The sequence below is a fragment of the Nicotiana tomentosiformis genome, chromosome 12 (assembly GCF_000390325.3).
Source record: "Nicotiana tomentosiformis chromosome 12, ASM39032v3, whole genome shotgun sequence".
In the NCBI taxonomy this organism is placed as follows: domain Eukaryota; kingdom Viridiplantae; phylum Streptophyta; class Magnoliopsida; order Solanales; family Solanaceae; genus Nicotiana; species Nicotiana tomentosiformis.
The window spans coordinates 46,226,516-46,250,795 of record NC_090823.1 but is presented as its reverse complement, the minus strand read 5'-3'; positions in this window follow the sequence as shown (position 1 = coordinate 46,250,795).

The window sequence follows — 24,280 nt, the reverse complement described above, 5'->3', positions numbered from 1 at the left end:
AATAAAACTTTAAATACAGTAAAGAGGAAAAAAAATAGATACTTTAATACGTTTTTATCTTTACAAACCAGATATTGGTTGATTTCATTATACATGACGTCATTCCCCATTTCTAGAGAATGTTGTACCGGTGTGGTAAGGCATTATCCTAAGATTAAATTTATTGTTCCTTATATATTTGAAAAATATGTTATAATTGTAATTCATTCATGTAACCTATAATTATATATATGAATTATAATGCATTTTCATATTATATTGAACTACTTTCCACATAAAATTTAAGGACAATACTTAGTAATTAGAATTGTCACGACCCAAAACCCAGAGAGTCGTGATGTCACCTAGCTCAACCCGCTAGGTAAACCAAATGATAGACAACACAACTTAAATAGGATAACAAGAATCAATAAATAAAATATCTGAGCTTTCTATACAAAATTCAAAGGATTGGTGGTACAAGTCATGAGTTTCTAAGACATATAATTTACAAAGCTCGTACGAAAATACATCATCTGTTCGAAATATACATAAACAGATTTATAAATCTAAAGCTATTAAGAGCAAGAGGCAGCGATAACTGAAACGCAGGTACATCTGCAATACCAGCTCCCGCCATACACAACAACATCAGCTCCAAAATCCGCATGCAATGTGCAGAAGTGTAGTATGAGTACAACCGACCCTATATACTCAATAAGTAACAAACTTAACCTTATGTTGAAAGCAGTGACGAGCTCGGAAGAAGGTCAGTGTCCCACATCAACAGCCAATATTAACTCATAATAATATAATGGAAGCAGTAAAAGTGATAGCTCAAAAGATATTATGTTTAGCTCATTCACAGTTACGGAAAAGTCGACATTCTTTCCAGGTATAACAGTCCCAAAAGATATTATGCTTAGCTAAGTGACAACATAATTTCTTCTTTGCGAACGCGAAGCTTCCTTCGCGAACGCGATTCACAGGTCCATTTTTTTCCATTTTACTCTTCGCGATCGCGACCAATGCTCCTTAATCACGATGTACACCCCTGTAGCCAAAAACCAATAGTTGAAAATGGCTTAAATGGTCTGAAATCAATCTGAAACACACTCGAGCCTCTCGGAATCCCGTCCGAACATACGGACAAGTCCCATAACATAACACAGACTTACTTGAGGCCTCAAATAATGCATAACAATATCAAAACCACGAATCACACCTCAAATCGAACTTAATGAACTTTTGAACTTTCAACTTCCAAAACTCGTGCTGACCATATCAAATCAATTCAGAATGACCTCAAATTTTGCACATAAGTCCCAAGTGATATAACGAAGTCATTCCAATTCCTGGAACCACATCTGAACCTGATATCATCAAGGTCAACTCCCGGTCAAACTTATGAACATTCCAAACCTTCAAAATTCCAACTTTTGCCAAATAGTGTCGAAAACTTCTAGAAACATCCAAATGCAACTCCGTACATATGCCCTAATCCAAAATCACCATTCGTACCTAACGGAACCATGAAAACACCGGTCCGAGATCAATTACTTAAAAGTCAAACTTGGTCAATTTTTCCAACATAAAGCTTCCTAGTTGAGAATCATTCTTCAGAATCAATCCCGAATTACCTGAAAGCTAAATCCGACGATTCACACAAGTAATAATATATCATATGAAGATACTCAAGACTTCAAACAGTTGAATGGAATGCAATTGCTCAAAATGACCTGCTGGGTCATTACATTCTCCCCCCACTTAGACATGCGTTCATCCACGAACGTGCCAAGAGTCATTGCAAAGCCGTACGGGGAGGGGGGAGGGGGGGGGTGATACCACGTCACCCCAATTCATTAAAAGTATTTTCTATTAATGAATATCTATTTTTTACAAATTAATTAAGTACAAGTCTTAAAATTAATCATGTAATGTTAATATTATGTAATTACAAATGTATTTACTATCTTAAGATTATTAAAATAATGTTTGTATATATATTATATAGTTTTTATAATTAATTTGACAAATTTACTCCTTAATTTCTAGCGAATTAGGTTACTATGCTAATATTTTGAAATTAGTGCTATAATTCGAAACATGCGTTGTTTATAGATTATTAATTAAAATAATTTGTAACATATATAATAATTATAATTTTATCATATTTTATTGAAATTGTTAAGCTTATTTAAAATTAATTTTAAAAGGGTTAAAAACCAAAAGGCTACAATTGCAATTCCTTAATTAAATATAAAGTGGCTATTCATTAAATTAATTTCAGCCCAAGCCCAAGACAAATCTGACCCAGATCCAATTTCCTTCTCTCCATCATGGCAATCCCTGTCTCCTCTTCTTGTCCAATGAAATTGTGCCACACCACCCATCTATATCACTCACAAAAGAAACACAATCAATCTGGGTCGTCCGTCCTATAGATCAACGGCCTTCGTTTTGTCTCTATTTTTCTTTAATTTTAAATGCCCCATCAGATCTAATCTCAACCGTTGAAACCAAAAGATCCAATGTCCCTCACATTTTCTCTTTAAAATCTTTTAATTCCTGAATTATCATGGCCGTTGATCTACATAATCAACGGCCCAGATCATATCTCCCATCCTTAACCTCAGACACCAACCCCAATACCCAAACCCTAAAAATCATTTCCCCTTGCCCAGCCGCCCTTCTTTCCTTTTTCTCTCTCACTTCTCTCAACTCGCCAAGACCAAATCAGCCACAAACCTTGCACAAAAATCGAACAGAGAATCATCATCTTTGCCTTCATTATCAACGAATCCCGCTGACTTTACCTCTTTTGTTCGCCAAATCAGAAATGCCAGGACCTGGTTCTTTGAAATCGAAACACTATTCCATTGTCCTTTTAAATCAACTCACAAATTTATCTTCTTTGTTCCTAGAAAATGAAGCCAGTGAGCCCAGTTTTCCATTCTCATTGTTAGAATTCAAAAACCCCAATTCGAAACCTTAGACCTAATTGATGAGTTTTTATTTCATCTGGTTTCCCCACTCATTATGCCAAAACGGAGCATGCATGTGCATGATTCAGAGTTTCATCACAAATATTCTGTACCCAGAGGTCAAACACAGTGACCTCTGGGTTTTAGGATTGTCCGTCGATTATTTGCCTTCAGTGGTTGACTGTTCTCCACTCAGGTAAACTCAATACTGAATTCACCTTCTATCTCCTGATTTTCGTTCGATTTGCTATCGTCATTATCATGAGTCATTCTCCACTATCTTAGTTTGAATCCTGAAACCCTAAGGACTTAAATGACACTATAAAAGGGGGTCTTCAATGCTCTCACCTAAACACATATATGAACACACACTAAGCACATAAAAGACACAGAGAAATTTAGGGTTTCGAGTTTTAGTTTTCTCACAGTTTTCTCTCTCTTTTGTTGAGTTCTATTGCTGGTTTAAACTCGAGGGTTCTGGGATTTTGAGAAACAAAAAGAGTTTGTTTGGTCTGCTGCCCTAAAAAGGGTCAACACCTGTCTCTCACTTTTTCTCTTTTGTTCGTCTCTTTGAATGATATGAGTATACTGAAATAGGCTATGTAGATTACAATTATTTTGTATCTGGTTGACATGTTTGATATTTATGCTTTGTTAGTTTGACGACTTCTTGTGGTCAGCTTGTTCTGTTATAATTCTTTAAGTGATAATCGATTAAGCCATAATTTATACCTGTAGATCTTTGTTATGAGTTTTCCAACAGTCTCCATGCCTAAGTTCTTATGTGTTTATGTTCATTATGAACTTTATAATTCTTATTGACTTGCAGTAAGCTCATCTCTGTCTTGTTGCACGTCTGTAGTTTTGTGAGCGTGGAAGTTGAGTTTACTACTTGATAATTATAACTAAGATGACTTAAATCTCTTTGCATTTTAACCTAGAGCCTAAACTTGAAGTGTCTTTGCCTGTGTTTTCCCAACTGTTTTTTCTGAGTTACTACTATAGTCTTTCACTTTGTTTAGTTATTATTATCGTTAAACCAATCATGCTTATCTCAACTCCATGTTTTTTCCTTTCACTGATGATTCTGCTGTGATCTTCACTCCTACATATTATCCCCTGCATCTTATTTGTCTTATGGTTGAGTTCATTATTTGATAATCCTAACTGAGATAAACATGAAAGTTCAATAAGTCCATATCACTTAACTAAGTTCAAAGAACCTATGTGTTTAGATGCTCTCCCCTTCTATATCTGCATCTGCTAGCCCTGAGGGTAGTTTCTGGGCTATCACCATGACCTTCTCATAATCACACCTAACTGTTGGATGCATTTATAGGAGACTATCTTGTCTGAGTTAAGTTGTCTTCTTTTCATGAACCTTTGTTGTACATATTCTATTAAGGTTAATCTACCTTTATTTTTCCTAGAGTAGGTCATGATCTTGTTTGGATAAAGTCAATCAGTAATTGCTGCATAACTAAGTTTGTTTGTCCCATGATTAGTTGAGATCTTCATATACATGTGTAATCCAAAACTTGTGCAGTACATCCTTGTCCTCAATCTCTTTGAGCCACTGTTGATTTTGTAAAGCTTGCATGCATCTATCATTTATTTATCTTCCATGAAAATAGGACTCAGGCATTATGTTATAATTAACTGACACTTTTAGAAACTGAAGCTTGATAACTTCATACTTACATACTAAGCTAGAGTTATGTTTGAGTTGAGCTTGTTTTGATACAGTGCTTCCATTTCCTTTCTTCATTGACATGTTCAATTTGGTTCTGTAATGTGTAAAGTCCCTCTACTTATATGAGATCACTACCTCATTTACCCTGCCTATGTACAGTTGACTGAATGTTACAAGTATACCTGCTTAACTCTGTAACACCATGTTTCGTCTTGAATTATGCTCAATTCTTCTTCTTATTGTTAATATGAAACTGAGCTTGACTCTCAAATCTTATGAAGTCCCCTTATTGAAATTATCGGAACATGATGACCGGCTAATACTATTAGAAGTGTGACCCTGCTGAGGCCTTAGGAATCCCATGTTTGAATTTGTGAATTTGTAGTCATGTTGAGAGTCTAATCCTATTCCTGATAACCCTTTTGTAACAATGGCTGACCATGACTGTTGGCATGAATTTACATTGATGATATTTAAGGGGTTAAGTGGTGTTACTAATCCCTGAATATGTCAATGACAAACTAAGTAGTTCTCAATAAGTTTGCCAAGGCAAAGGTATCTGCATCTCTTGTGCTGCTATCTATATGAGTTCTGCACGCCCATTTTTCTCTTTGAATATGTTTTTCCTTAATGACTTGCTCCTGCAACAGTATGATATAGAACTTATTTTTATCTATATGTGTTCTGAAGTAAGCCCCTTTAGGTTTGCTTGATGTGTATTCTTTATTTAGTGTCAAAGGTAATCTGTGTTCTCTTGTATTACTTTATTAAGAGGAAAAGTATATATTTTGTGGTAAGTAATACTTTAGTATTTAGTTTACATTAGAAGGGCCTCATTGGCACTTAAACCCATAGGAAACATATGTTGTTATAAGAGCATTTGGGAGCAGAGTTCGACTCTAGGTTGGGCTGCCCTCCCCAGCACAAGCATTGCCTTGGCCTTAAGTCCCTTGGAAACTTTGAAGTGTCAGGGAATTTAAAGGGAGCATCGACCTCGAGTGGGGCTCCCTCTTTAGCCTTTAATTCATTGGCACTTGCAGTTCTTTAAGGGTTTAATGTTTAATGACAACTAAAGGTTTCCAATGTGAACTATTTACTAAGTGAAGCCACCACATTAATATATTATTTCCCCACTACATTAATCATATTCATGTTTTGATTGTCTGTTTGTATACCTGCCATATGCATCAGAGTGTGATATGTTATTGGAGTATGCTGAATATATTGAATATATATCTAATGACTTTCTTCCTCTTTTGGACATGTACATCTACTTAGGCCGCTGAGTTCTTGATGAACTCAGGCCCAATTCTAGCCTTGATGCATTTCGTCGAAGAGCCCAAAATCAGTCGTATTCGCGTCTCTTTACTGCTGGACCTACCTTCTTGAGGCCCAATCACCAGAGTCCAATCCTCTTTCCCCTCAACTCCTTTATCACTGTTTACTATCCTATTAATTCAGTTTACCTTTTTTTGCTAATTTAGTTTAATGTTGGTTGCACTTCTTATGTCTTTGTTGTTGTTTTATATCTCATGTATATAACACTCATATATTAGATCATATACTTTTCTTTTATGCCTTAATATCATATAAACTTAGGCAAGCCTTAAACAATATTGGATTTAAAAGGGAAATATTAGTTAGTAATAGATCCTTAATTCGCTAATTATAATTTACTCACAAATTATTATGTTTTCGCTCACCTTTCTTTTCATTTAAAGAATTTCTAAAAAAATAGAACTTATGCAAAACATCAAACCTCAGCTTCCTCTTCTGAAGGAAAATCAGAACTTCAAGTACTATCGCCTTAAGGGGATTTTTGGCAAATAATCTTTTCTTAAAGGTTCTTTAAACCAAGGTATGTCTTAGGCTCACTTTCACAAACACCTCTTAGAATTACATCCATCTTCTAAACCAAGTGTTTTATAACTCAAGCTCTTTCTTCACATGCTTTACAAATATGGACCATTTACTTACATATTTCAAAACTCTCTCAACTCCTTTATAAACTCACACTCCTCTTAAGTCTCACATCCTTTTTATACTTTCCCTTAGATATATAGTAAGCTGTACTCTTTAATAGTAATTAAGCATAGTACAAATGATTGATCCCAAACTTAGTCTAAGTCCTACGGAGCTACCTCAGGTAGATTTTAAGGGGTGCCTAACACCTTCCCCTTAGAAGAACAAGAACCCTTACCCATAATCTCACCAATTAGTAGACAAATAAGTACCCTAGTATACCTTTAAATATTAGGTGGCGACTCTCTTTCATCAACAACAGAGAAACCACAAGTTGAAACATGTCTTGACTAGTGCAAAATAGGGTGCAACAATATGGTGACTCTATTGGGGATACACACTTAGGTTCTGACCTTAGCAGATTTAGACTAATTTGACTTCTGGGTTTATTTGTACTTTGCTGTGATTATGATTAAAATTGCAATTACATACTTACGTGCTTTATTTGCTCTTTACAATTATCTGCTCTCTATGTTCACCTTGCTTATTGCTACTACACCCTTGCTTGTTACTGCTTTATATACACTATCATCACATATCTTCCAATCGCATCTTGGTCGTACACTATCACGCACAATGGTACACGAGTGTTGTCTTTTATGCCCCTCCGAACCTTCTTTTCAAAACTCTCTAGTTTCTGAGAATGGCTTTATCAGGTCAACTGACATAACTTCTCGTAGTTCTCAGTCCAATTCAGAAGTAGGAAACAGTCTACTCTAGTAAAATAGGTCATACTACATAAGCCTTAGGTGAGTTGGTCCTTGGCACTAACACACGATTAGGAAAGCCACCCTGATGTCAACGGGTCATACACCCAATGGCATAATTTCTGTGGAAAGACAACAAATATGACAAGACACTTATGGATCCGAAGCAAACAATTATCCAAATATTTTTCTTCTACCCACCTCAGAAAATGGAAATCAACCAGAACATCCCTGAAATTAGCATGGTAATGGGAGCACCACTGTAAGGCCCCGTAAAAGTTTGCAAAAGAAAATAATGTTTCGTGGTGCCGAATTAGTTTTACGTGTTGAGCCAAGCTCGCCGCGGCTCGGACTTTTTGGATTGAACAATGCACCGGAAAGTAAAGAAAAATTTTTGGCAGAAAAGTGCATTTCTGCGGTCCATTATGCGACCGCAAAACCACTCTGCGGGCCGCATAATGGCTGCAGAAGTGGGCAGGAGAGGGCCAGTCTGGGGGAAATTATGCGGTCGACTATGCGACCGCATAACTATCATGCGGTGCATTATGTGACCGCATAATAGTTATGCGGACCGCATAATGACCGCATACACAGACAGATTTTTGGTCGTTTTGATCTGTAATTATGCATATGCGACCACAGAATCTGTTCCGGAGCTCCATTTTTGGATTTTTAAAACCTGACCCTATTTCATTAAATATACTCTTTGGGCCATTTTTGAGCTATAATCTTATATTTTAGAGTGAGAAAGAGTGCCCTAGAGTGAGAAGGTGTTCTTCAATAATTGTTCTTCAATTCTTGCTCAAGTTTTGGAAGATTAAGAAGGGAAACTCACTAGGTCTTCATCCTAGAGGTAAGATTCTACACCCTAACCCTTAATTTTGAAATTATCTGAAAATGGGTAATTAGCAAGATAATATTTTGGGCATGAGAGTTGTTTATGTTACATGCATGTGTTATAAAAGGGTGTAGGAAGATTGTTGAGCTAAAATGGTAAAGATTGGGTTGTGGGATGATGGAATTCTCCATAAAAGCACCTTGAAACCTTATGCACACCTAATGTTTGATAAAATGCTCAAATGAGCTAGAACCATGATCATCTTCCTAATTTTGGTTCAATTTATTATATTTCTAAAATAGATTGAAGTTGCTAAGAATTCTGGAATATTTAGAGTGTAAGGAAGCTCAAGTGAGGTATGTTGGCTAAACCCTTCTTTAAGAATTGGAATTCCCATTTTCCTTGTAAGTTCTGAGATGTTGATTACAAATCGTGTATTCCGATAAGTTTTTTGATGAAGATATATGTTCAGTTCGTGTTTCAAATGCTCTTATCACATTGCATTATAAATTGAGAATGTGTCCCAATCTATGGATTGTGTATCCACATGTTATAATTTCAAGTCGTGGTTTATGTGAAAGTTATTATGCCAAGTTGTGTAGAGATTTTGATTGTGATACACCTCCACCCGCATATATTGGGGTGAGGCGGCATGACCGCTTTGTGTAGGGATTATGGTATTGTGGGACTACACCTCCACCCGCATACATTGGGGTGAGGCGGTACGATCGCTTTGTGTATAGTTTTGGTATTGTTGTGGCACTACCACCCACATATATATAGTGGGGTGAGGCGGCATAGCCACTTTGTGTTGGCATTGGTATCGTTGATGCATTTCCACCCGCATACATTGGGGTGAGGCGGCATAGCCCCTTTGTATAGGTTCTTGGTACTATGGTTATACCTCCACCCGCATACATTGGGTGAGGCGGCAAGGCCGCTTGAGTAGAGTTGTGGTATTGTACTTATTCCTCCACCTGCATATATCGGGTGAGGCGGCGGGGCCGCTTTGTGTGAAGATGGTTACAAAGGATCTCATCTTAAATCCTATAAATGTTATTGATAGATCTTAATAAGCTTGCTCTGGTTTAAACGGTTATCTATATTATACTATTGCCGCCATGATTTATCATATTCATATTGTATTTCTAAATTCTTAAATTGGTGTTTGATTTTCATACTAGTACTATTCGACGGTACTAACGTTCCTTTTGCCGGGGGCACTGTATCTTTAAATGGATGCAGGTGGTTCCATAGCAGGAGATATTGATCAGTGATAGCAGTACACCTTCTTCCCAGCTGACTTGGTGAGCCCCACTTCATCCCGGGGTCATGTATCTTTTGTTCTTTGTGTATTCTGTTTGAGGTATAGCCGGGGCCTTGTTGCCGGCATTATCATTGTACTCTTATTTATCTATAGAGGCTCTGTAGACATAGTGTGGGTTGTGTATTGGTGCTGGGAAAGTCAAAATATGTTAGGTTGAGGTTATATTATTTGTCCATTTGAGACTCTAAAAATGATGAAACTATTGGTAATGAATTAGTATTGTAGACATGAACACCCTTTTGTCTAATTAATGAAAATATGTATTATCTCCATTCGTGGATGAATTTGGGTAGAATGAAATCAATCTAACAGGCTTGCTCGGTTGGTTTCACTCGGTTGAGCGCCGGTCGCGCTCCTCAGTTTTGGGACGTGACAACCATATAAGCTGAAACAGTGGTGGAAGAATATTCCTCGGGAACACAGAGATGAAGTTCGGACTCACCTAGGGGCATTAACTGCATTGATGAACATCCGAGAAAGCAGGGTGCTCACTCGCCTATTGATAGAATTTTGGGATCCAGCTAAAGTGGTGTTCAAATTTACCGACTGTGAGCTGGTACCGACATTGGAGGAAGTCACAAGTTATATGGAGCTTCCATTCAACGGAAGAAATCTAGTACTACCAGTTACTATGCCTAGTTATCGATTCTTGGATGCTCTAGGTCTTACTAATAGCAGAAGCCTCAGGAGTATCGAGGACGGATGGGTGAGCCTCGACCAGATGTTCGACAGGTTTGTCACCGTGAAAGCAACGAATGGTATTCAGGGGAGTTTCAATGTGACCAGGCGACATGGGAGAGTCTCAGGCCTATCACTTTCACAATGGCACTGTTGGGATTATTGGTCTTCCCACAACGAAGGAGCCATATAAACATCAATCTGTAACCAGTGGTCCTGGCAACCTTTCGCGACAATCTTCAAGCTACTTTGGTGCCGATGGTGTTAGCAGAGGTGCTGAGAGCTTTATCTGCATGTGCACAAGGATACAATTTCTTTAAAGGAAGTAACTTGCTGCTTCAGATTTGGGCTACCGAACACTTCTTCCAGCGGGAGGCCACTATCGACTACTTCATGGGTGTCAGCAATATGATCCGCAACCATAATGAAAGGATGAGACACTGGATCTCCCCACATGGGCAAGAAGAATGGAGAGAAACACTGACCAATCTGATAGGAGAATGGATCAACTGGAAACTCTCTTGGTTAGATGGAAGAGCAATCTTGAGGACTCCCCAAAATTACTTCATTGAGTTGAACGAATTGGAAGGCATTCAATCATACTCACCTATGCGGGTCCTCAGACAATTAAGGATAATCCAAGATGTGCCCCTGTGGACAAGGACATTGCTATACGAGGATGACTACAATGGCCAGATTTCAATTCCCATGATAAGGAAACTGCAAGAAGAGTGGAATGACCTGGTAACAATGCCTATGGGTCAAAACTCATGGTGCACCCCCGAGTACTACATCTGGATTAACGAAGAAGAAGAACTGGCTTGCCCAAGAAGAGAGGGTATATCTTGGTTAGAGGACGCGGTGGTTTCTTTGCAGATTTACCATGAGATCCTACCACATTAATTGGTGACCACATCAATGCATCGTCAGGTGGTCCTAGGATCCATTCACCATATGTTGCCACCGACTAAAGAGGATGATGGGTAGTGGAATGCATCCAGATAGAGTCAAGCACAGAACCAGAAGAAGATCCGGAGAAGGAGTCTGAATTCAACGATGATGAGGAAGAGTTTGAGGAAGACTCGGAGGAGGATCTAGAAGATGAGCCAGAAGAAGAGAAGGGTACAGGAAGCGACTCGGGGGATTGTTATTAGAATTGGTTGATTTCCCCTCCTTTCCCTACTTTGTACCTTTGCCCTTAGTTTTCTCTTTTACTTTCCAAAAGGGTAAATTGTATAAGCCCATGCAACTCCATGATGTAATCCTTGTTCCTACTTGTATCAGTCCAAATTATCAATGAAAATAAAATTGCTTCGGATCTAAATGTGTCAAGTCTAAATGTCTGTCAAACATCCGCGAATTAGGCCTACCTCCGGTAATGAGAGGTCCCTACGAATTTTAGGAACACGTTAGTTTATAATGCACGCGTTGCCTGCTCTATGTGATTTTCTGCCCTTATAAAAATGAAGAAACTGACTCTTGCTCTTTTTCTTTTCTTTCTTCTTATTTTCTTTTGCTTTATTATTACCCCCAAAAAAGAAAAGAAATTTGGTTTGCGTCGACTAAAAATGGCGGGGCCACCATACAATCTAAGGTCTACGGGAAAGATGTCAGCTGTAGAAGACCCAACTGAACATGCTCTGGTCATAGCCGATAGCCCGGGGCTATCGGGGGAAAAGGACAACACTAGGAATGATGAGCACGTGGCAAGGATGGCCTAGGAAATGGAATCCTTAAGGGAATAGGTACATCATATCAGAGAATTGGTGCACCTGGCCGTGACAACACTTCCTCAACCACCTAGATTCCCTTTTTGGATTCACTTCCAGATCATTTTCCTTCAACATCATGCCAAAACAACAACACTCCAACCTCAACTCTTACCACTCAAATCATACCTCTAGTAACCCCCGCTAACCTACCAAATCCCTCTATTCACACTCCCTATGTACCACAATACGCTCAGACATCACAGAACTCGCCTATTACCACTAATTCAACTACCCCTCCTCGTGACGGAGTCACATTCACCACCAACCAGCACATACCTGTGGCACATGCCGCTACTCACGAGCGGTACGTTCCACCTATATATGTCATTACCAAACCTACCTTTATAGCACCTATCACGGTTAGGGTGCCATATGAGATCGATGTGTACGCCGAGATGGAGAGAGAAACCCGGCGTAAGGAAGAAGAGTCAGTATTTGAACAGTTGCAGATGTTGAGAAGACAAATGAAAAGTCTCCAAGTTGCCCGAGAAAGTGAAAGCCTGGACTATGAGGACCTATGTATTCACCTAGACGTGTATATGCTAGTAGGGTACAAACCACCAAAGTTCGATGTCTTAGATGGGACAAGGGACCCTCACGCATATTTAAGGGCTTATTGCGACAAGTCGGTCGGAGTAGGAAGGAATGAGAAACTAAGGATGAAGTTATTTATAAGGAGTCTGACGGGAGAAGCACTCACCTGGTATACCCGATAGGACCCGCGAAATTGGAGAACTTGGCAAGATATGGCAGAGGACTTCATGAACCATTTTCGATTCAATATAGAGATCACTCCTGATCGGTTCGGGCTGGTGAACCTATAGAAAAAACCTTCTGAGTCATTTCAAGAATATGCACGACGGTGGAGGACAGAAGATGCCAGGGCGCAACTGCTGCTGGACGACAGTGAACTAACAAAGTACTTCATTCGAGCCCAATAGAGAATATACTTTGAAAAGATGATGGGAATAATAGGTCCAAAGTTCCCCGAGCTGGTTAAGATAGGAGATTTCTTAAAAGAGGAAATAAAATCTGGTAAGGTGCAATCTAAGGCAGTGCTGCAAGCGGCCAGCAAGGCCATCCAGTTAGGATCGATCGGTAGCGGAAAGAAAAAGAAAGAAGAGGTCTCAGCAGTCGTCCCCTACTATCAAATTAACCTATCTCATGGAAGCACCTCTTATTCCACGAACAGCCACTCACCACACCCACTTACGCTCCAGTCTATAATACCCAGCCATACTACCACCCCCAACCACAATACAACCATCCTCGAGCCAACAACAACCAAAACCCACAACGACCATATGCTCCTGTTCAAACTACTACTCACATAAACCGACCTATGTATACAACACGCCCTCGTCCCAACTTTGAAGAGAGGGGTCCTAAAAATTATACCCAAATTACTGAGCCCCTGGTCCAATTGTTTGAAAGGTTAAGAAGAGAAGGATTGATACACCTAATCAAGGGAAGGGTTCCTGAACATCCTTCCAAATATTTTGATGCCACTAAGAGATACGTGTATCATTCCAATGCACCGGGGCATGACACTGAAAACTGTTTCAAGTTGAAAAATGAAATTGAAACCCTGATCAAGAGCAGAGCCATCCAGTTCACTCCAGCACCACCTAATGTGAATCGTAACCCATTTCCAAATCATCAAAACTAGGGAGCTAACATGATCACATTAGACGAAGAATATGACCTGAAGGGAACTATTGTCACTATAGGGAAAGCAGAAGCCGCAAGGATCCCTCCTCAAAAGGCTCTAATCATTACAGTACAACTAAAGCCTACAGTGATAGTTTAAACTTATTCGTAGAAACCTACCGATGCTACTCGAGGTGAAGAAGATCGGTAATATAAAACCGTCCCATAGATCGATCAGCAAAAAGGAAAGTCCAAAATGACAGACTCTGCTGCAACCCACGGTATGACTAGGTCTGGAAGGTGATATGCCCCTAAAGATTTCAATCGAGGAAATCCTGGGAGAGAGCAAATTCCAAGGAGGAACATAACAGACCTAGAGGCCGCTGAGTTCTGGAAAAGGTTATCGAGTAAAGAGTATTATGTGGAAGAACGATTAAAGAAAACTCTAGCACATATATCTATCATAGATCTATTAATGAGTTCTGACAGTCATAAGGACGCTTTGTTGAAAGTACTATGCGGGGTAAGTGTACCAAGTAACACCACTAGCGAGGTGTTGGCAGCGACAATTGGGAAAATGGTAGAAGCAAATATGATCACTTTCAGAAGAGACGAACTTCCTTTCTAAGGAGAAAGTCACAACAAGGCTCTTTACATCACTGTCAAATGCAGGGACAAAGTGGTATCTCGAGTGTTGGTCGATGGAGGATTAGGAGCCAACAGCTGACCATAACTATTGGCATGAATTTGCATTGATGATCTTTAAGGGGTTAAGTGGTGTTACTAATCCCTGCATGTGTCAATGAAAAACTAAGTAGTTCTCAATTCGTTTGCCAAGGCAGAGGTATCTGCATCTCTTGTGTTGCTATCTATATGAGTTCTGCATGCCCATTTTTCTCTTTGAATATGTTTTTCCTTCATGACTTACTCCTGCAACAGTATGATATGAAACTTCATTTTATCTATATGTGTTCTGAAGTCAGCCCCTTTAGGTTTGCTTGATGTGTATTCTTTATTTAGTGTCAAAGGTAATCTGTGTTCTCTTGTATTACTTTATTAAGAGGAAAAGTATATATTTTGTGGTAAGTAATACTTTAGTATTTAGTTTACATTGGAAGGGCCTCATTGGCACTAAAACCCGTAGATAAAACACGTTGTTAGTATTTAAGGGTATTTGGGAGCGGAGTTTGACTCTAGGTTGGGCTGCCCTCCCTGGTACAAGCATTGCCCTAGCCTTGAGTCCCTTGGGAACTTTGAAGTGTCGGGGAATCCAAAAGGAGCATCGACCTCGAGTGGGGATCCCTCTTTAGCCTTTAATTCATTGACAATTGCAGTTCTTTAAGGGTTTAATGATTAATGACAACAAAAGGTTTCCAATGTTAACTATTTGCTATGTGAAGCCACCACATTAATATATTATTTTCCCACTACATTAATCATATTCATGTTTCAATTGTCTGTTTGTATACCTGCCATATGCATTAGAGTGTGATCTGTGATTGGAGTATGCTGAATATATTGAATATATATCTAATGACTTTCTTCCTCTTTTGGACATGTACATCTGCTTGGGCCGTTGAGTTCCTGATGAACTCAGGCCCAATTCCAGCCTTGATGCATTTCGTCGAGGAACCCAAAATCAGCCATACTCGCGTCTCCTTACTGCTGGGCCTACCTTCTTGAGGCCCAATAACCAGAGTCTAGTCCTCTTTCCCTCAACACCTTCATCACTGTTTACTATCATGTTAATTCAATTTACCGCTTTTTTGCTAATTTAGTTTACTGTTGGTTGCTCTTGTTATGTCTTTGTTGTTGTTTAATACTCATCTATATAACACTCATATATTAAATCATATGCTTTTCTTTTATGTGTTAATATCATATAAACTTAGGGAAGCCTTAAACAATATAGGATTTAAAAGGGAAATTAGTTAGTAATAGATCCTTAATTCGCTAATTATAATTTACTCACAAATTATTTTGTTTTTGCTCACCTTTCTTTTTCTTTAAAGATTTTCTAAAAAAACAGAACTTACGCAAAACAACAGCCCTATTTGAAAAAGAAATCAGACCTCGGCTTCCTCTTCGAAAGGAAAATTAGATCTTCAAGAACTATCGCCTTAAGGGGATTTTCGGCAAATAAAATTTTCTTGAAGGATCTTCAAACTAAGGTATATCTTAGGCTCACTTTCACAAACACCTCTTAGAATTACATCCATCTTCTAAACCAAGTGTTTTATAACTCAAACTCTTTCTTCGAATGCTTTACAAATATGGACCATTTACATACGTATTTCAAAACTCTCTCAACTCTTTTATAATCTCACACCCCTCTTAAGTCTCACATCCCTTTTATACTCTCCCTTAGATATATAGTAAGTCGTTCTCTTTAATAGTAATTAAGCACAGTACAAATGATTGATCCCAAACTTAGTCTAAGTCCTATGGAGCTACCTCATGTAGATTTTAAGGGGTGCCTAACACCTTCCCCTTAGAAGAATAAGAACCCTTACCCATAATCTCACCGGTTAGTAGACTAATGAATAATATGACTTAGTAATTAAATAGGTACCCGAGTATACCTTTAAATATTAGGTGGTGACTCTCTTTTATCAACAACAGAGAAACCACAAGTTGAAACCTGTCTTGACTAGTGCAAAATAGGGTGCAACACATATAAGTCCGTCAACTCAACATAACCGAAGATTCTTCCTTCAACCTTAGCCCATAAACCTTGGAACCCAATTTCCAACATCCGAAATTCCTTACAACACCCAAATCTCGCATCTACACACTGGATAAGTTTGAACAAGTTATATCAAGGCATAGCCATAACCCAAGATGTAATCACATGATATACCACATAACTCGCATACTCGTAGCAATATTCTCGATCACAGTAGCTACTCAAAATAAACCCGGTATCAGTAACAAATCTCATATCAATTAAAACCCTGTTCTAAACCTTCGTACACTGCCAATGATGAAAGAAACACACAGAATCATAACTACTCCTCAAATCAACAAGTTGTGGAGCTCTCTCGCCAAAGAACCATAGCCCAAATTCTAAGCTGACTAGTGACATCATCACATCTCCAAACATACCTTACTCAATCCCGATAGTGCTCATTCCAAGTTCAATAACCTCATCTCACTCAATACAAGCTGCTCGACCGAGATGCCACACCAATAACACCTAGAGCCACATACCATACAATCCGTGCATCAATAAGCAACAACCCAAATGCACCCAAACATGGAAAATGACTCAAATAAGAGAACCGCCCCGCAAGCTCAACAAGTACCACCACAAATGCAATGCTATGACCCTATCACACATAGTAGAACCAAGACACATGAATCTATCACAAAGGATCATATCCCAACATAACCCCGCTGCAATGCGTGACCCATCCAAACACCAGTCCTTATGAAATACCTCAAGCCACAATGCTCAAAATCAATAACCACACGCAATTTGACATCAAGTACACGAAGTGCATGACCATAACCATAGAGAAGCGAATAAAACAATATACCACAACCCAGAAAGACCATAACCAAAGCGCAATCAACCATTCAACACCCCAATAATTATCTCGCTCGAATTTTGCCGTAAGGCCCAAACAGTAACGCAACTAGTGTGCAAATAACCAACAGATCACAACCCATTATAGCATAGAAGAGTAACACATAGAACATAACGAAACACGAACACGCTCAACTCCAGTGAATGACACACCCCTCAACAATAATAGTGTTGAGTTAACAAATATGATCCGGTGTAGAATACACATCTTCATTGGGCCTACCAATGGGCCCCCAAATTAACTCTGGTCACCCACAATTAGATAAATAACCCCCCAAAAGTCCACAATAACCTAAAATTAACACATACTATTAGTTGTCTAACTTTGGTTATACCTTCATAATCCGCAACCAAGGAACAATCTGCCTCTGAGAACTCCCCGTCTCCAAATCCCTAGAATACCAAAATCACCATATCCGATCCCAACTTGACCACTCAAGTGACTGACACATCCTTCATACACAATCATTCCAAGGGAAATACTTCCATAATTCCTTCATGCCACAAAGCAAAATCTGAACACTAGCAGTCGATCAACCAAGCGAGTACCGCAATACCAATGAAGCATCTATAAGTCAAAACACATTGCGCCTTCTGAAATGCGTGCCCTTCTCAGGTAATACCAAGTATTACTAGCATTCATATAAATATTTGGAACCGTCCATGCTGTCTAAGAATTCGTGATCTTTCCTTCAAAACTAAACCATGACCTTGTACATGAAAATCTCAATCTCACATGATGCACCGCATCTATCATGCCATCATATGAAAACATGAGAACCACATTATCAACCATGAGTCACAAGTAGATTACATACTCACTTAGCTAGAAACCAATCCACTTGATCCTATCCAGGAGAAAATCACAACGCACAACAAACTCCCAATGCCTGTAGAAAATATCCATCCCAAGCCATGGTAGAAATCATCGAGAACTCTACGAAGCCTATTTGCACATAACCAAGCTATCAGAACTGAATCCCTCTAATTCAAACAAGTCATGCAGGTCACCAAACCCAAGTGTATTGCAACAAAACACCTGTAGAGACTCACCACATCGTAAGAACCCAAAGAACCGATTATACCCATTACCATGTTGATCTGATCTACCACCAAGTTGTCCTATTTCTCCGAGTTCCTTCCGAATTTCCTTCAAGTTAACACTTCTCCTTGCCCGCACACTATGACCCTTAACCCAAAGCTCACCACGAGAGATCCTATCATAAAACCACATGGCCCTAAGGCCTATAAGATGATGTATTCCTTCTTAAGCACCCCACAAGTACCACAACCGAGACACCTACTCTCAATAGACCTTCTATGAATTTAAAGTTTTTCCTTTTACCTTTCTGACCATCCAATACAAATCTCAATTTTTAGCAATATACAAATCCGAAAAATTCTCAATTGTCATATATAAATCTTGAATCCATTAGAACCTTCTCGAGAGTCATCCACTCTGCTCAAATCTCAATTGCACCGCCCAAACGGGACGAACGACCTATGACCCATTAGCACAACAACACCCAAAGAAGTAACCCCGCCTTAACGCAAGCGAGTAAATTCCTACTCCATGCGCACTACATCCGTCACAAATAACAACTCAAATCATTCCATGATTTCCATATACCCATAAAGTATAATATAACCCATATCTAGAAATTTTATTACTCGAGTCATCCTCGATCTCAACCTCTGCAAGTCATAACGAATTCTCAAGTTTGCCACAAACCGAAACCAGTTCAAACCATAACCATGCAATCAAATCATCGATAGAAGACTCCCCCACTTGGCTCAAAGCCATTGAACAAAACATTCGATAACTTACAATACCCATACTTTATTACTGCCATAACCCCAGACTGAAATTCAACTAAATCTTTCATAAGCTTATGTAACACAAACTATAAAATACCTCAAATCATCCGCTAAGCTCACATTCATCCTCGTGACAGTCAGGTCAACATTCTCAACCGATCCAAACTTAAATAGCAACACATATATGTCATAACCCAAAATCCAACTAGTCGTGATGGCACCTAACCCAACCTGCTAGGTAAGCCAAATAAGAGTAAATACAATTTAACAATAACATTAAGAGTAAAAAGCGAAATAACTGAATCTTTAAACAACTCCCCAAGGACTGATAGTACAAGTCATGAGTCACTAAAACTTAGATTTACAAACTGAAATGAAAAATCATACAACATCAGTTTGAAATGTACATGAACAAAATCTCAAATCTAGAACTACTAAGAACTAGTGGTAGCAAAAACTGGAATGGGGGTGAATCTTTAATGCCAGCTCCCACCATACACAACAACATCAACTCCAAGATCTACACGCAAGGTGAAGAAGTGTAGTATGAATATAATCGACACTATAAGAAAATGACCTTTAAGGAAGGGAAATCTTGTCCCTTATGATCCAAATAAACCAATTGCGACGGGAAAAGGCTGGTCCCAACCCGTCGTAATAGCTTCCGCCGCTAACGGTCAATAACGACGGGTTCTGAAACCTGGCCGTTATCACGCCCCGTTTTCTCGCGAAAGCAGGTTTCGACATGTGATAACTCTTTTAAATGAAGGTATTAAAATAGAAGAGTCGCCACCTAACGACTTTTAAGGTGCGTTAGGGCACCTATTTGGAAATAACTCTGTTTGACTAGTCCGTGTCACCAAAGATCGGATAAGGGCTCAAATTACCTCAAAGAGAAGGTGTTAGGCACTCTTCAAGGTCCACAACTGTAGGTCCCAACTGAATTTTAAACTATGTGGATTATGTGATTAGGCTAGGTGATCAAATAAATAAAGAAAAATTTAGAAATCAAAGAGTCTTACTATAACGCATGAGAATTGGTACAAATCTTAATGATCACAAGGATGCAACTATATTGATCTATGTTAAATGACTAAGTATAAATAACAAGTATATAAAGAAAGGGGGAGGGGGGTTCCTAAGTTGTTTAGCCTAAAGAATCACCCCGTGCAACATAAATAATACTCCACAACTCTCTTAAGGTAGGGGTTGCTCATATTATTCAGCGGGCACAGACTATCATCTCCTGCTACCCAATTACTATGTTGAAGTTGTTACCTAAAGGTGCTCTAATTCAATTCTAAATCGTATCCTATACGTGCACTACCCGTCCCGTACCTACGGTCTAGGAGGCGTTAGACCTATTATTTGGATGGTTCTAGACTTCACCTAGGCTACTCAAAATGATAAAACTAAGCGACATTCAAAACATATAGGACTCCACATAAAGACAATTAAAGGCCCAAGTTAGCCTCTGCAACATATGCACGCGGGCAGTTTAGGCAGTACATAGTTCCAGAATCGAAGAGTCCTATAGGCATGGTTTCTAGGTGATTCTAAATTCCAGTATCGTATATGCATCGTTATTGTTCTAAGTGTCTTAGGCGAGGAGGCAGTAAACTATTTGCAGACTCAGGATTATTAGAACTGATTTTATAGATAGGCTTCTCAGGCGAGTGACACTATCCTATAGGCATGATTTCTAAGTTGTTTGCACAATGGGCAGTGAAAGCTATTAAAACTGGGAATTTCTAGCATATGATTCTATAGACATGCTTTCTAGGCGAATAACAATATCCTATAGGAAAGATTTCTAATAGTTTGTATTTGAACTCGCTGTTAACATACTTATTCCTATAGGCATGCTATCTAGGTGGAAGTATAATAAAACGGCAGAAGCAGTGGATTAAGAGATTAATGTCCAATGGTCGTGATATCTAGATGGACAGTGCACCAAAAGTAATAGAAGCAATTTGATCAATGAATTATTTGAAGTCCTATAGGCATGATATCTAGGTTAGAAAAAGCATATAATATATATCCTATAAGCATGATGTCTAAACGCACAGTAATAACAAGTATGGCGATTAATAGCATGTTTGAGATAGTGTACGAGTATTAGACAAATTAGGTGAGGTGTGTGCAACTCCTAGAGATATGATTTCTACTAGTGTGCAGAAGTAGAGCAAGTTAAACAAAAGAACAAATAAAGCACGTAGACCCTATAGGCATATTCTCTACCCTTTATGCAATAACAAAGCACACCCATTCCTCAATTTCACTAACACCCAAATTATTCGTTATTACAAGTTACAAGACTAAAATGGAATAATACAAACTCAAAAATGACAAAATACAGACTGAAACAAGTACATGCCCGCTATAAAATAACCCAGTGAATTTCTAGGCCTTCAGTAGCCTCACCAACCAACAGACCCAAATCTCAGGCTCATAAGGACAGTAGAATCTTCTTGAATCCAATGCCCAGGTCCAACAACACATATGGCCCAACACCAGGCCCAACAAATAACTTACTTAGCCAAATGGATGCCAAACTTAACCATATAGGTGACAGACCACTCGTGGAATTAATTAAATAATTTTTCACACTTAACTCCTAAAGCTATAACTAATGAACAGTTCTAACCAAAACACATAGACAAGATCACATGAAATACTGACAATTTTACAAGGTAGGTTCATGCTTGTATTCTCAGAAACAAAGCTAAAGTGACAGGATTGACCACCATAGGATAGTGAACTATTCCAAAAAAGTTTCAAGAGTAATTTGATTCAGAATTAGCCTAAAAGAGCTTTAGACACAAGATTTAAACATGGAAATCTAATAGAGTTATAGACAAGAACAAGTAGAGCATAGCCTTCACATGAAAGTTTTGACATGAAGGCCTTGTGAAAACAACATAATAGAACAGGTTCATGATCGAGCAATCACTTAGTAGAGCATAAGAAAACTTGAACATGCTGAATATTAGTTACAATACCAGCAAAACTTATAGTAAATAAAAGACATGTCAATTTTCAAATCAATAGGATAGACAAGCATCAAACCTTGTACAGTTGGCCACATATAGGCGAAAATGCTAATTATTAGATTTACTCTAAAAGTCTTAACTAATACTGAAAAATACAAGATTGAGAAAGTCCACAAAAGCACACAATAGAGTTACAAATAGCATGGAAACAGGTCATATCTCATAGTAGAACTCCAGAGAGATAAAAGTTAGGCATGAATATCTCAACAGGAATTAGAACATATTATAGGCATGAGTTGGCTATCATAATAATACAGAACAAGGCAAGGAACCAAACTCAGAATAAGCAACAGGTATAAGTAACCAACTATTCATAAACATAATGATTAGAAATTATTCAGGTTGGACACACCTAATAAGCATGCACTAAGGCTAGCATATTAGGCTAAGTATTTAGATAGACTTGCAGAGAAATAGCAAATTATGCATAAAGGATTCAATCATGAAGAAAGCAATTTGAGCAAGAACATAGTTTCATAAGGGTTTTGGTATAAGAAATCAAAACAAGGTCCAACAACCATCAATCAGGTTTCAATTACGAATCATGCAGGCATCATGAATCAACTTAGCTATCCACACGTGAGTTAAAATCAGAACTCGCATAGAATTGAAGCTAGGGGAACTACAGAGTAGTACTAAAACAAGCAGAATTGTATACGAAGGGGCATAATATTTAAATTAACTCAGGAAAATTCAAATAACACTAATGCACATAACACAAACACGAATAGAAAGAAGTAGAAGTGCGAGAGTATATAGCACTAACTAGTTGCAGACAAACTAAACAAAGGATGAAGAACTCGAAAATCTCAGGAATAGCTGTGGTTATTGAAGACCAGTAAAACCTTAACTCCTAGTGCTTCAGATTTCACAGGAGCCTCAAAATGGACTACGAGCAGTGCTTGCATCGGAGGAAGGCGAACAAAATCCAATGGCCTTGGCTTTCAGCCGGCCAAGAGCTCAATTTCAGAATAGTACAGAATAAATGAGAGTGAGAGAATAGTTCTTAAGGTGAAAAAGTCAGTCCAAAAGGGAAATTGGGGAGAGGTTATATAATGGTAGAAATCGAGCAAGCAAACATGGAAAACAATTAATCAAACACAAATAAGGGAAAAAAATCACAGACAATCGATAATAGAACCAGTAAAGGAAAAAAATTGAAATTTCAAACCCTAGTTTAACGAAAATCAAAGATTGGTCGAGTGTCTCGGTAAATCGGACCCATATAATCTGGTAGTGAATGTATATAGACGAAATATCGTCTAACTCTTGAAGATTGAGGACGGTTGTTCATAACTTAGGGCCTGGTACTTGCCAAGAATAGGCGAGTACTAGGTGATGCCAAAATCGTATAAGTAACAAGATGACAGAACGTATAAGGTAAGGGAATCATGGATTGATTCCAATTTGGGGCCGGATTCAGAGAGGATTTAAGGGTATGGCGGCTAGGGTTTCTCAGAGACGAGTAGAGTGGGGAGGTTTCAGAGGCGGCTGTTTAGGTGGGAATGTCCCTAGGGTTTAGGTTAAGGGGATATAAGAAAATGTAGGGAATTATTATGGGCCGTTGATCATTTGAGATCAATGGCCAGGATCGAAAGGAAATGGGGCGGGTTGTTTAAACGGGCCGCGATTGGGTTATTTAAAAGTGGGTCATTTTTTTTGGGCTGGGGTGTTATTGGGCTAAGGTGGGGTGTCTGGGCTGCCAATTAATCCGAAAAATGGCCTTGTTTGGGCCAGCTTTAAAAAATAAAGAAATTAAGGAAAACAAAATTAATAAAAATATCTAAATAAGTGTAAATAAATATTATTTTAGAAAATAATTATTTTAAAATAATAGATGAAGGTTGTAAACATATAAAAAGTTATTTTGACTTTGAATAAAATAGTAAAATATAATTAATTACAAAATATAGGCTACTATCGCAAAAATGTGTAAATAGCACAAAATATGCAAATGAAATTATATAAAATGACATAAAATATTGTAAATAATATATGTGATTGTAAATAATAAATTTAGGTGATTAAATCATCACAAAATAATTTAAAGAGATAATTAATACATATTCAAGTAATTTAAATGCAAATAAAATCAAATTTAAAGCTTTAAAACTTATGGAAGATTATAGAAAATATTTGTATGACTCTTGTAAATTGAGTAATGATGCAA